Source organism: Etheostoma spectabile, unplaced genomic scaffold (assembly GCF_008692095.1).
Source record: "Etheostoma spectabile isolate EspeVRDwgs_2016 unplaced genomic scaffold, UIUC_Espe_1.0 scaffold00003857, whole genome shotgun sequence".
NCBI classification, from domain to species: Eukaryota; Metazoa; Chordata; class Actinopteri; order Perciformes; family Percidae; genus Etheostoma; species Etheostoma spectabile.
The window spans coordinates 58182-72511 of record NW_022603083.1 but is presented as its reverse complement, the minus strand read 5'-3'; the positions used below and the strand labels follow the sequence as shown (position 1 = coordinate 72511).

At 41.8% G+C, this 14330-nt stretch overlaps 4 non-coding genes across 4 annotated transcripts; 1 reads left to right on the top strand and 3 right to left on the bottom strand.

The window, feature by feature from the left end:
- Nucleotides 1–214: 214 nt before the first annotated feature.
- On the top strand, nucleotides 215–287 carry trnak-uuu (transfer RNA lysine (anticodon UUU)). The gene has a single exon. It is a non-coding gene; the product is annotated as a tRNA-Lys (tRNA).
- A 7622-nt stretch (nucleotides 288–7909) lies between these two features.
- LOC116676851 (U5 spliceosomal RNA) lies at nucleotides 7910–8025 on the bottom strand. The gene has a single exon (XR_004328839.1). It is a non-coding gene; the product is annotated as a U5 spliceosomal RNA (small nuclear RNA).
- Nucleotides 8026–8813: 788 nt separating this feature from the next.
- Nucleotides 8814–8885, bottom strand: trnaa-ugc (transfer RNA alanine (anticodon UGC)). Its single transcript has one exon. It is a non-coding gene; the product is annotated as a tRNA-Ala (tRNA).
- A 1846-nt stretch (nucleotides 8886–10731) lies between these two features.
- On the bottom strand, nucleotides 10732–10804 carry trnar-acg (transfer RNA arginine (anticodon ACG)). Its single transcript has one exon. It is a non-coding gene; the product is annotated as a tRNA-Arg (tRNA).
- Between the last annotated feature and the right edge of the window lie 3526 nt (nucleotides 10805–14330).

Genomic DNA, 14330 nt, shown 5'->3' with positions numbered 1-14330 from the left:
AATCATGATCCACCAATGTTTCTGTCCACAATGTCGACCTGAATCAAGTTGTGTCCCTGCCAGATGGGAAATAGACTGAAAATTGGGTCAACAATTTGCAATTATCTTTAAAGTTATGATATATAACTTCTATAACAAGGGTTTGGACACAGTGACCACTTACTTCATTTTGTAGTTCAGGAGATTGTTTTTTCCACAGGTGGCCGTTTTAGAAGCCTGGGCAGCTCAGTCGGTAGAGCATCAGACTTTTAATCTGAGGGTCCAGGGTTCAAGTCCCTGCTCAGGCGTAAAGTTGCACGTTCTGCTAGATGGGTTGTCCATTTGGCATGCCTGAATGCTTCAGAAACTTCCAAATCATTTCTGTTCCATGCACAATTTTTAAAAAGAATTGTGGCTGTTTTTCAAGCAGGTTTGTATCATAACAATGTTGCTGGTAAGTCTAAATGAACAATAGGCAACCTACATCCATCTTGCTAGCACCCAAATCTCTGTCCTCATCTCCCTGCTTGGATAGTATGTCCAAGGACATACCACATATGTTCTATAACCCTTTTCATTGGTTTGCTACCACTCTTAAATAATTCCTTTTATTGTATCAATCTCAGAAATAACCAAAGAATTACAAATTACTCTCCCTGCTTGGATAGAAGGTCATCTGGTGCATTTTTCCTCTCACGAGGCTAAGTGTTGTGGTCTGCTGCATTCCCAACCTGTGTTGTGTCTTCTCTTTCTTCTTGTGTCCTGTCTGTCTTGCCGTGAGGGCGTTCCAGGATTCTAGAGGCGTGGCTTTCCATCTACGTTCCGTCATCCCCTCAGCTGTTCTTCATCACTCATCACACCACTGCAATACATAAACCCGGGCTGACCGCCTCTTCAGCGCCAGATCATTACATGCACTATTGGTTAACTGGCTCCTAGTCATTTGCGCTCGTGTTGTTGTTTCTTGTTGTATTCTAGTAATACCTTTGTTTTTGGGTTCTTATTTTATTTTTTCTAATTCTACACCAGTATGTGTGATTGTGTGTGGGTGTGTGTGTGTGTGAGTAAGAGAGAGACAGAGAGAGAGAGAGAGAGAGAAAGAGAGAGAGGGGCGGGGGCTGGGGGGGGGGGGGCAGCTGACTGTCAAAAAAAAAAAATGTCCGATGGCAGAGATGCAACGCGAGGTTAAACCAAGCAGCATGTCTGAAACCCACGTTCACCAGAAATCTACTGGTTACTAATTCTGTAAGTACTACAAACCGAAGTTAAAAACAAACCTGAAGCTGAAGAAACCTATAGTCAGAAAGCTCAATCTGGCAGTGGAGCCATAAAAACACTACATGCCAAACAAACTACTTAACAATTGCCTTTCGAGTCACTGACTGATCAGATTTACTTGATAGAAAATTTCTATTTCAATGTTTTTATATGGCTCGTTGGTCTAGGGCAGGGGTGTCCAAACTTTTTGCAAAGAGGGCCAGATTTGATAAAGTGAAGATACCCGGGGGCCAATAGTTTGTTCTGACATTTTTTAACTACAAAAGTTTCATGCAAATACACACTGTTAACAATTTTCATTGTCACAATTATCTTTATTTTTCAAATGACAAAATAACTAAATATAAGCCACTCAGGCAGATGTGAACATCTCTAAAAACACAAATTTTGCCAATTTTTCATTAATATCTGGAGAGTCAGATAACAGTGAACAAACTGTATGAAATATCTTAAATTTACATGAGTTTAAAATATCTTTGCTTAATGAACATTTAAAACAGGAGTTATGAGTAATGCAAAGTTGTCTGATTATTAATAAATCTTAAAGAAGTCAATTTTGCTCTTGTCATTTACAATATCTTTCAGAAAATAATAGTTTGTGTCACATCTACAGGTTCATAACATCAACATAATAACCAAATCTTACTCAAGAGTGTAATAAAAAATAAGTGCCATAAATCCAAGTGCATAAATGTTTTTTTGGCTTTTCACTGTTGATAGTGACAGATGTTACCCTTCAAAATACTCAGTTTCTGATTGATCAAGAACAGATAACTTGCTGACACTAATGAGAAGGGTGATACTGAGATCTGGATTTCAGTAAAGAGGCCAGGTCTGGTTTGAAGGCAGTGGTTGAAATGCGTAAAATGTCACGCAAATGGGAGTCACTTAGTCTTGACCTCAATCGGTTCTTGTTTAAGTTCATGACAGAGAATGTCTTCTCACACAAATATGTGGAGCCGAATAAGCTCAGCATTTTCTTAGCAAATGTTCGCATTTCTGGAAACCTGTCTTTATCCAGCTTGCAGTAAAAGTCAACAAGAGAAAGCTGCTGGTGTTTTTCCGCGCCATTCCTCGTCACACTGCAGCTCAATGAGCTCCAGCTGCAGCTGTGGAGGAGCATCATCAGGGTCCACGGAGAAGGGAGAAGAGAAAAGCAGCATGTCCTTTTCAATAACTGCAAAATCCCGAAAGGTTTGTTAAATTCCACAGAAAGAGATGCGATAGCTGTTGCATACTCTCCATTTGCGCACCGATGTTGTCATGTGGGAAACTGTCAATGACCTCTTTCAAAGCCGGGAAGTGCGCGGTGCAGGGCTCTGTTTGGGACAAGTGTCTTTGGAAAAGTTGCAGTTTGGTTCCAAAGGCTTTGATGTGAGCGTAAAGCTGGCTCACCACTGCATCTCGTCCTTGAAGATTAACATTCAGCGCATTCAGATGCTTCGTTATGTCAACCAAAAAGCCAAATCTGCCAGCCATACAGGATCGGACAGTTTCTTCCATCCGCTGCCCCTTTTCACTCAAAAACTGTCCAATTTCCTCTCTGAGAGCGAAAAATCGCTGCAGTGCCGACCCCCGACTTAGCCACCTCACATCGTTGTGATATATTACGTCTCCATATTCAGCCTGGATGTCAGCAAGAACTGCTGAAACTGTCGGTGGTATAGTGCTTTAGAGCGAATAGAATTGATTGCCTTTACCACTGGTTTCATAACATGATCAAATTTGAGATGTTTGGCGCAGAGAGCTGCTGGTGAATTATACAGTGAAGTTTAATGGCGTTACCTCCTTCTTCGCTGACTTTATTGCAGATCAGTGTGGACAATCCACTTCGCTCACCAGCCATGGCAGGCGCACCATCGGTAATGATCCCAGAAACTTTACTCCATAGTAGTTTCATATCATCAACAGCTTCACAAACAGAAACGAATAAATCCGATCCTCTGGTTTGGCCTTTCATGCTTTGGAGGTCCAGCAGCTCCTCTGTTATGGTCATGTTGTTGTCAACTCCTCTTAAAAAAATCAGTAGTTGTGCAGTGTCAGATGCATCTGTGCTTTCATCGCAGGCTAATGAGAAATAATCAAAAGCCTCTCCCCTGTCCCCCAGTTGTCTCTGAATATCGGACGATATGTCCTCAACTCTCCGTGCCACAGTGTTACGTGCCAGGCAAACATTCGCAAATTCTTGCTTCTTCTCAGGCAAATGTTCTCCACCATTTTCATAACACAGTCTTTGATAAATGTACCTTCAGTAAAAGGTTTGCCATGTTTAGCTATTAACATGGCCACTTCGTAGCTTGCTTTGGTGATATTTTCTTTTGACTCACAAGCCCGCGTGAAGAATCGCTGTTGCGATGCCAGTGCAGCTCGGAGCTGCTTCACTTTTTCAGCACGGTCACTCCCTGTTAGCTTGTCGTATGTGTTAGCATGTTTAGTCTGGTAGTGTCTCTTTACGTTGAAATCCTTAAACAAGGCAACCGTCTCTTTACAAATTAGACAAACACAATTGCCTTGATTTTCAGTGAAGAAGTATTGCAATTCCCATCTCTCTTGAAAGCGGCGGCCCTCACTGTCAACTTTCCTCGTTTTCTTTGCAGTGGCCATGGCATAAATGAGCGGAGAGGGGTTCGCGGCACGGATGCAGTCTAGACTGATAGTATTAGAGTGGTGCTGCCACCTTTTGGTGAAAGGAGGAATTACAGTTTCAAGTTTTATGATTTATTTATTCTGTTTGACAGTGCAGGCGGGCCATAAATAATACATTATAAGACCGAAGCTGCGGGCCGTATGAAATCTGACCGCGGGCCGTGATTGGCCCCCGGGCCGGACTTTGGACATGCCTGCGCTAGACCAACGAGCCACGTAAAAACATTATAATAGAAAATTTCTTTCAAGGAAATGTGATCAGTCAGTGACTCGAAAGGCAATTGTTAAGTAGTTTGTTTGGCATGTAGTGTTTTTATGGCAACACTGCCAGATTGAGCTTTCTGATTATATTGGATGAGAGACTACTTTTGAAGCAAAACATTTTATCAACATTGGAACTTGAATTTTGGTAAAGAGGAAATTCAGCTTGTATTTGTGACTTGAAAGACTATGGTCAGGTAGATTGGCATGGGGTCTTTTCACGGCTCCACTGCCTGATTCAGCTTTCCGATCTCATTTGACAACAGGAAACATTTGATACTAAATATTTTTTACCAAAACGGAGACTTGATTTTGTCAGTAAAAGGTCATAGTAAAATCCAGGTAAAGGGGAATTTTGAAGCCCCACCTGCTCCCATCACCCCAACACAATGCTAATGAAATACGCAACAAGCTTAAAATGCTTCCCCCTGTTTAGTTCTGACACTGGGGACAGACGGCAGACCTGTCCCAGATGACCTGAGAGGTTTGGGGGGTTCATAGATCAGATCCTATATCAGAAATGTATTTTGGCCCTAAACCGTTTAGTGATTTATAAACTAGCAAAAGTACTTTGAAATCAATACTTTGAAGCACAAGAAGCCAGTGTAAAGACTTCAGAACTGGAGTGATGTGATCCACTCTCTTGGTCTTAGTGAGGACTCGAGCAGCAGGTTTGGACAGGTTTTTTTCAAATCCTGTTGACACATAAGTCCTTTAAGGACATGCACATATTTCAAAAGCAAATTGAAGGATTTACTTATAATGAAAAAATCCCTTAAGAGATGAACAATTATTGAAAGAAAATCATTGTCTATGTAATTTTCCCATTACATTGAACAAGAAGGGAATGAATGTTGGCCTTTGGTCCTGCAATTAAAGTTGTACTGTGTTAACATTTTGCATTCCCTCATTACTGAGAAGAATATTAAACACTATATTATAATATAATGTAATATATATATATAATATTTTTCATTAAAAAGTAGTGCTGATGGTCTAGTGGCTAGGATTCGGCGCTCTCACCGCCGCGGCCCAGGTTAAATTCCCAGTCAGGGAATGGTCAGGACTTGACAGATTCAGGTGAAATATTTGAAAGAGTAACTTCCTGGACTGGTTTTTAGTTGATTTAGATTTGTCAGATTCGTCCTCATTAGTATAACGCCAGAACCCCAACACTTTTAAAGAGTACCATTTCCTTTAATCAGCTCCCCAACAGCGGATGTATCCTTTTGTCATCATTGATGGGTCATAAACACTTCATCTGCCTCTATCTCAATAACAATTCTTTTCCTTTTTTCAAACAGTAACTTGTGACGTAAAATTACATTTAACCAATGATTTTCATATTAATTATTCATAATAACATCTCCAATGCAGAGTTAATGACTTCTGTATCTGTCCTCAGTGTCTTCTCCTTGAAGGAGACAACTGAATTTGTTGTGACTTTGCATTCTCCCACCAAGGACAAAATGGCATAAAGTCTGACAGAAACAGTTGTCCAAAGCTGTGTTTATCATAGCAGGTCCCAGGTTGAGACCAGAGCCTATCCAAGAGACAAGATGTTCTTTTTCAGCTAAGATAGAATGACCGGTCAAGAAACTTGAAACAAGGAGTGGCAGATTCAGAAAATTGTAAGAGCTCCAACTGTCTGCCTGAGGTCCACTTTCAGATTAAACCGTTTTCCAAACAAGGGATGTTTTTTTCCTCTGGGGGCACTGGATATAAAGAAGTGTATTACTGATTGTATTCACAAAGAACTGTGGTCACTCTGTAACTCTGTTCATTGTAAAAAGCTGTTCTTGTCATCAAATTGTTTTCTCGAGAAAACAATTAAACCTTTTCACCGAATACCAAAACCTGTAATTCAGTTTTTAGACTGTCTTTATTCTGTTTCAACAGAGTCTCACTTCAAACCAAATTCCTCCCTCGCTGTAACAAGAAACTTCCACAACAAACTTGGCTTGTCGGCAGGATTTCAAGGAGGGATCAGATCGGGACTCGCTGGTAACTGATGACAGTACATCCAGGGATCTGACCTGCCTCTAAACCTCGCCAAACATCTTTGAGAGACAGAGGGTCAGAAACCACGGAGGGCTCGGCTGATTCCACTCTGAAATCCAAAACAACAAGGAAGCAATTTCAAACAGCAGGGGTAAGTTAAAGTTTCAATTCGGTTGGATAAATTATTTAAATTGGACATTGAGATGGTTTGTGAGACAAATATTGACTGTGATTCAACTGAGGGATTCGGGGAAAGTTATATTTTGTTTTGTAAAACTTTGGGTTGTGTACAAAACAGGAGAAAGGAGGAGCTAGTTTTTTCCCGTTAACAGTTTAGTAAAATAGGGTTAGCACTGTCAACTTGGCTCGAATGGCAAAATCTCCACAGCTCTTCAGGGTAAAGGACGCGCAGCCCTGTGGTTCCTTTACCTTGCAGAGCTGTGTTCAGCGTGTTCAGGTGTGTCATGTCTACCAAGAAGCTTTCCCAGCCACTCTGGCTGATCCCGCTCAGGAAATGTGATCCTTTGCTGCCCAGGAAGGTTTTCACTTCCTCCAGACATGCTGCAAAGCGTTTCAGCGCCTCGCCTCTGGACAGCCACCGGACTGTGTTGTACAGCAGGAGCTCAGAACACGTGCTTTCCAGCTCTTCCAGTAACGAACGGAACTGGCAGGGATTTACACCTTTCACCATTAATTTGCTCAGAATCTGAATGACTTCTGTGCATTCCGGAGGAAATGTTTGAGCACACAGTGCCTCTTCGTGCAGGATGCAGTGAAAAGTCAGCAACTTCCTGTCCAGCAACTTCTGCAGTAAAGCCACAAAGCCGTTGTGCGCCTGTCATACTCGGTTCCCTGTCTGTACCACTGACACCGGGGGTGGGGAGTTATTCCTCTTGCTCTTAAACAATTCAAGACAACCTCAGACGTCCCCCCCGTGTTTGGCCTTTTAGTGGTATCAACTGGATCCTTTCTTCTTGTGGCCCGGTCGAGTTTACATACCGGCAGAACAGCGCTATTTGTTCAATATCACCTTTGTCTTTAGATTCCTCACAGGCATTTGAGGAGGCCACAGCTGAAATGCTTCAACTGCATGCAACAGAAAAAACTACAGCAGGACATGGCTTTCCTTTTTCATTAGTCGCGTCTCTGCCTGTCGAAGATTTTTTTTTTTTCTAATTTATTCAATCTATTTGATCCGTAGAACACAGTCCCCCCCGCCTCGGATCAACCCATATCCATATAGCATGCTTAAAATAACATACCGGTTAAAGCCCCGCTCATATCAAGACAACCCAACCCACTTCTGGATTAAATCCTGTCCACTCCCGGGTTAGGCCTCGCCCAGTCCGAGCACAGATACAGATGCAGATACAGATACAGACAATGCTGTACTCGCTCATCCCTACCAGGTACGTTAAGATCAGAGGGTAAGGTCTTCAATCTTCTGAGGTATGATCCCATCCAGAACCGTGCCATAGCTGCAGTCTTAGGATTTCAGGATGGGGCCGTGGCTGCTGTTATGTGTATAGCTGTAAATCTGCTCCCTAAAAACAATAACAGGTCCGGCACTCCTTTCCCTCCTTTCTCCTTTGGTTTCTTCATCACTCTTCTTTGCACTTGTTCCCACTTGGACCTTCACAGGAAATAAAAGATGGCTCGTTCCACGTCTAAAATCTCTTTTCTGGGTGGGATAAAAACAGAGCTGATGAGTAAAAGCAAAGGTAAGCAAAAGCAAGTACACAAGGCTTGGCCAAACAGCAAAGCCCACCAAAAATAGTTTAAACTCATCGGCGTTCCCCTCCAAGGAAGTCTTTAGTAAAAGGTGAAAGACTTGTGCGTTATGAAGAGAAACCAGAGTGAGTACAGCCGCCTGCTCAAGAGCAGCAGAAAACCCTAGTCGACCCAGTCCAAACCATCGCAGTAAGCCTCACTGTGTGTCCAAACTAAAATGATAAGAGGCAACTTGGTAGACTCCTTACTGATGTTTATATCTGTACTTACAATGCCCTTTTTTAAAACACCAGCCAATCACAAGTGTTACATGTGAATAATCAATGTGTGAGTAATCAGGAAGCTCACATAAAAGATAGTTGCAAGGTTTACCAAATGTTTAACTTTACAACCTGTAAGCTGTAAGCAGAGCAGAGTGGCGCAGCGGCAGCGTGCTGGTCCCAGAGGTTGATGGATCGAAACCATCCTCTGCTAATGGCTCTGCTTTGTGTCAAAATTGAGTCTTTTCACAAAGCATCTGTTTCTGAAATGAAACATCTCCTGCTGAAGGGTAAACTTAATGGCATGTCAAGTTTACTACAGTTCTCATACCTGTCCCATAAAAACTGGAGCATAATACAATAAATATACTACAATACAGTAAAACAGAAACTGTAAAACATGTACATTTAAAGTGCTTGTTGTGCTGTCTGATGGTCTGAGGTATAAAAGAGATGTCTTAGTTTACCACTATGCTCACCACTATACTATCATCGCTGGACAACGCAACGTTCACTGAAAAATATTGCACCACATTTTGTCATTGAGACTGATTTTTGCATTAGTTAATATGAACACAAGGAAATTGCCTTTTAATACTTTTCTCTTTCATAATAAGAGCTTTTGCAGCTCTTCTTCAGACCGAACAACAACACTTTTGGAGATGCCGGGGATTGAACCCGGGGCCTCATACATGCAAAGCATGCGCTCTACCACTGAGCTACATCCCCTGAACATTTTCAGAGTTTTTTTTACTTATTCTGAAATCATCGAATAAGAGAAGAAACCTGGGTGAATTATATTGCATATGGTTTCAAAACATGGCGGTGGCTGGAAATTGAACCTAGGCAAAATGCTTACACTGCTATGACACAAATCTCGTCAAAAAGTAACACATCTGTTGCCTTTCTGCTGGACAATACAACGCTCACTGTAAATCTTGTAACACATCTGGGCATTGAGAAATGCACTGGTGGAGACGGGTGGCTTCCAGTACCTATGAGATAATACAATATTGTTCATGAAGCCACAAACTATGTAGGGTGTTGTTTTAATGCCCCGGATCCCTAACAGGGAGTAAACGCCCTTCAAGGTTAATTTAGTTTTCTGATTGGTTAAGATTTCTATGGGGACCCCTACCTGGGAAAAATGTTGAAGTAAACTATTGCCACTTGTCTTAGCCTTGGTGTTTCTGAGGGGAAAAGCCTCTGGGTGACATGTTGCTTAAGAAAGGTTTGTCCTTCATAGATCTAATTTCTTTCCAGTTCTTCTGGTCACACTTGGCACCATTTCACGTCTTTTGTCTGTAGTTCTCCACTCTGTCAGGGCTTAACTCTGCCCCCCCCCCCCCCCCTCTTTTTCTGTCTCTTGTTATGTCTCGGCGCCAGCTGTTCCTAGAAGTATTATGCTTTTGGGTTGTCCGTCCATCTCTACATACGTACGCACTTCCCATTCTTGTGACTGTGATAACACAGGACCCCCGGGTGGGACTTTCTTTAAATTTGGCAAAAACATTTACATGAACTCGCAGATCAATTGATGAGATTTTGGAGGTTTAAATGTTCTGCTGGGCCCATTACCCAGAGGTCGATGGATTCAAACCATCCTCTGCAAATCTTTTTTGCTGGTGACACAATGGTAGACACTCTGAAAAGGTGATGCATCAAGAGATTATGGCTGAATCCCATTTCTCTGTCTTACCCCTACCCCTTGGCCCTGGTTTCAAGGGGTAGGGGTGATAAATAACATACCCCTATGAAATGGGACACCACTTGGTTACATCACCGTACAGTATTGATCACAAACTTCCAAGATGCTGTCTCTGTCTGTTGATTGTGTGGTTTTGACAACAGTGTCATGTGCGTTTATATATTTATATATTAAATAGTTATTTTATGTTTGGTGCAGAGGCAGATGTTCTTATCTGTATAGTACTTGGGTCTGTTTGCAATACATATGTGTGTACACACACATCTGTTTCAGTTATCAGCGTTTTGAATGTCATTAATGTTCAGAAAAACATTTTGTTAACTAAAATCTGTCTTTATTTCCCAATAAATTAAACATAACAGGCAAAAACATTAAAAAAAATATTATATTAACGAACCATTGTCAACTATTAGAACCATAATTTACTAATCACACTCATAAAAAGGTACTCACATGTGTAAAACTAAAAAGAATACACACAAGACCACAAACAAACAAATTAACTACAGCTGTTCTGATATTCCTGACAAGTCTGAAGCCTTTTGGCCTGTAACCCCCCCCCCCCCCCCCCCTTCACACACAAACACACACACACATACACACACACACACATTTTATTAGTGTTCGTATCAAAACCAACAACAATATACAAGTGCATGAACAGGAATTAATTACAAATGATTAAAATAATACAGTACCAATGCAATAATGAATGGGTACACTGAGAGGCTTAGATGAAGCACACATGTTGAAACGATAATTACTCATCATTTGGGTCTTTATACGTGCTCTTTTTCTTTGTAGAGTTTGTCCTGGGGGGTAAAGTTGGAAATGACAAACAAGGGATTTAGTCTCTAAAGAGCTCTACGAGCTAGCCAGGAGTCAAACCTAGAAACTTCTGATCCGTAGTCAGACGCGTTATCCATTGCGCCACTAGCCCTACATTGAGCATTAGCAATAGCTACGTTCTCACACCATTGTACGCAAACAGTGGAGCTCTTTGTTGGTAAGTGTATAGAAGGCCAGTTAACCCTCTTAGACCGAGAGTCTCGCCCATGAGCCTAAACAGCATCTCTGATTCATAGTTCAATCATTTAACAACCATACAACATAGAAATTCACCAAAAGTTGTGGCTAAAAGCTAACGAGTTAGCGGTTATGGAGGTCTCTTCCGGGTCCTTCTACCTCTACAGGTGATTTTCTATCCAGCCTGGAACTTCCAGCCTTTTTCGGGGTCGTTAAACCATTAAATCCAAACTGTTACATCCAGGATTTATCCACTTTATGTCCATAATTCATCGCGTTTTTGGCCATTTATGCCGCTACCTCTGTGAACCGTGTCTCTTCTCTTTGTATACGGAAGTGTAGCCAAGCTGTATGCCCATAAATGGGAGACGACGTCAATCACTTTGTATGGAAGCTGAAAAGTGCCAAATCCTCCCAGTCAAAATATTCAAAGATGTTAGAGTGGGCATATATTTGTGCCTTTTTTGTAGAAATATAAAAAAACATTATCTGTAGCCGTATCTGTACTCGGACTGGGTTGGGCCTAACCCGGGAGTGGACAGGATTTAATCCAGAAGTGGGTCGGTTTGTCTTGAAATGGGCGGGCTTTAACCGGTATGTTATTTTGAGCATGCAATTGATATGGGTTGATCAGAGGCGGGGGAGACTGTGTTCTACGGATCAAATAGATTGAATAAATTAGAAAATAAAAATAAAAATCTCTGACAGGCAGAGACGCGATGTATGAAAAAGGAGAGCCATGTCCTGCTTAGTGTACCTCTTTGTTTTTTCTGTTGCCTGCAGTTGAAGCAAGACATGAAAAATTGCCAGCATGCTCTAATACAATTTTTAATTGTTCCTAATCTGGGTTAATTTAATGTTAAATGTGATTTTAAATTTCAGATTAGGTAAGTAACAGCTACTGTCTTCAGGGCTCGTCCGGGAGTTGAACCCAGGACCTCTCGCACCCGAAGCGAGAATCATACCCCTAGACCAGGCATGTCCAAAGTCCGGCCCGGGGGCCAATCACGGCCCGCGGTCAGATTTCATACGGCCCGCAGCTTCGGTCTTATAATGTATTATTTATGGCCCGCCTGCACTGTCAAACAGAATAAATAAATCATAAAACTTGAAACTGTAATTCCTCCTTTCACCAAAAGGTGGCAGCACCACTCTAATACTATCAGTCTAGACTGCATCCGTGCCGCGAACCCCTCTCCGCTCATTTATGCCATGGCCACTGCAAAGAAAACGAGGAAAGTTGACAGTGAGGCCCGCCGCTTTCAAGAGAGATGGGAATTGCAATACTTCTTCACTGAAAATCAAGGCAATTGTGTTTGTCTAATTTGTAAAGAGACGGTTGCCTTGTTTAAGGATTTCAACGTAAAGAGACACTACCAGACTAAACATGCTAACACATACGACAAGCTAACAGGGAGTGACCGTGCTGAAAAAGTGAAGCAGCTCCGAGCTGCACTGGCATCGCAACAGCGATTCTTCACGCGGGCTTGTGAGTCAAAAGAAAATATCACCAAAGCAAGCTACGAAGTGGCCATGTTAATAGCTAAACATGGCAAACCTTTTACTGAAGGTACATTTATCAAAGACTGTGTTATGAAAATGGTGGAGAACATTTGCCCTGAGAAGAAGCAAGAATTTGCGAATGTTTGCCTGGCACGTAACACTGTGGCACGGAGAGTTGAGGACATATCGTCCGATATTCAGAGACAACTGGGGGACAGGGGAGAGGCTTTTGATTATTTCTCATTAGCCTGCGATGAAAGCACAGATGCATCTGACACTGCACAACTACTGATTTTTTAAGAGGAGTTGACAACAACATGACCATAACAGAGGAGCTGCTGGACCTCCAAAGCATGAAAGGCCAAACCAGAGGATCGGATTTATTCGTTTCTGTTTGTGAAGCTGTTGATGATATGAAACTACTATGGAGTAAAGTTTCTGGGATCATTACCGATGGTGCGCCTGCCATGGCTGGTGAGCGAAGTGGATTGTCCACACTGATCTGCAATAAAGTCAGCGAAGAAGGAGGTAACGCCATTAAACTTCACTGTATAATTCACCAGCAGGCTCTCTGCGCCAAACATCTCAAATTTGATCATGTTATGAAACCAGTGGTAAAGGCAATCAATTCTATTCGCTCTAAAGCACTATACCACCGACAGTTTCAGCAGTTCTTGCTTGACATCCAGGCTGAATATGGAGACGTAATATATCACAACGATGTGAGGTGGCTAAGTCGGGGGTCGGCACTGCAGCGATTTTTCGCTCTCAGAGAGGAAATTGGACAGTTTTTGAGTGAAAAGGGGCAGCGGATGGAAGAACTGTCCGATCCTGTATGGCTGGCAGATTTGGCTTTTTTGGTTGACATAACGAAGCATCTGAATGCGCTGAATGTTAATCTTCAAGGACGAGATGCAGTGGTGAGCCAGCTTTACGCTCACATCAAAGCCTTTGGAACCAAACTGCAACTTTTCCAAAGACACTTGTCCCAAACAGAGCCCTGCACCGCGCACTTCCCGGCTTTGAAAGAGGTCATTGACAGTTTCCCACATGACAACATCGGTGCGCAAATGGAGAGTTATGCAACAGCTATCGCATCTCTTTCTGTGGAATTTAACAAACGCTTTCGGGATTTTGCAGTTATTGAAAAGGACATGCTGCTTTTCTCTTCTCCCTTCTCCGTGGACCCTGATGATGCTCCTCCACAGCTGCAGCTGGAGCTCATTGAGCTGCAGTGTGACGAGGAATGGCGCGGAAAACACCAGCAGCTTTCTCTTGTTGACTTTTACTGCAAGCTGGATAAAGACAGGTTTCCAGAAATGCGAACATTTGCTAAGAAAATGCTGAGCTTATTCGGCTCCACATATTTGTGTGAGAAGACATTCTCTGTCATGAACTTAAACAAGAACCGATTGAGGTCAAGACTAAGTGACTCCCATTTGCGTGACATTTTACGCATTTCAACCACTGCCTTCAAACCAGACCTGGCCTCTTTACTGAAATCCAGATCTCAGTATCACCCTTCTCATTAGTGTCAGCAAGTTATCTGTTTCTTGATCAATCAGAAACTGAGTATTTTGAAGGGTAACATCTGTCACTATCAACAGTGAAAAGCCAAAAAAACATTTATGCACTTGGATTTATGGCACTTATTTTTTATTACACTCTTGAGTAAGATTTGGTTATTACTGTTGATGTTATGAACCTGTAGATGTGACACAAACTATTATTTTCTGAAAGATATTGTAAATGACAAGAGCAAAATTGACTTCTTTTAAGATTTATTAATAATCAGACAACTTTGCATTACTCATAACTCCTGTTTTAAATGTTCATTAAGCAAAGATATTTTTAAACTCATGTAAATTTAAGATATTTCATACAGTTTGTTCACTGTTATCTGACTCTCCAGATATTAATGAAAAATTGGCAAAATT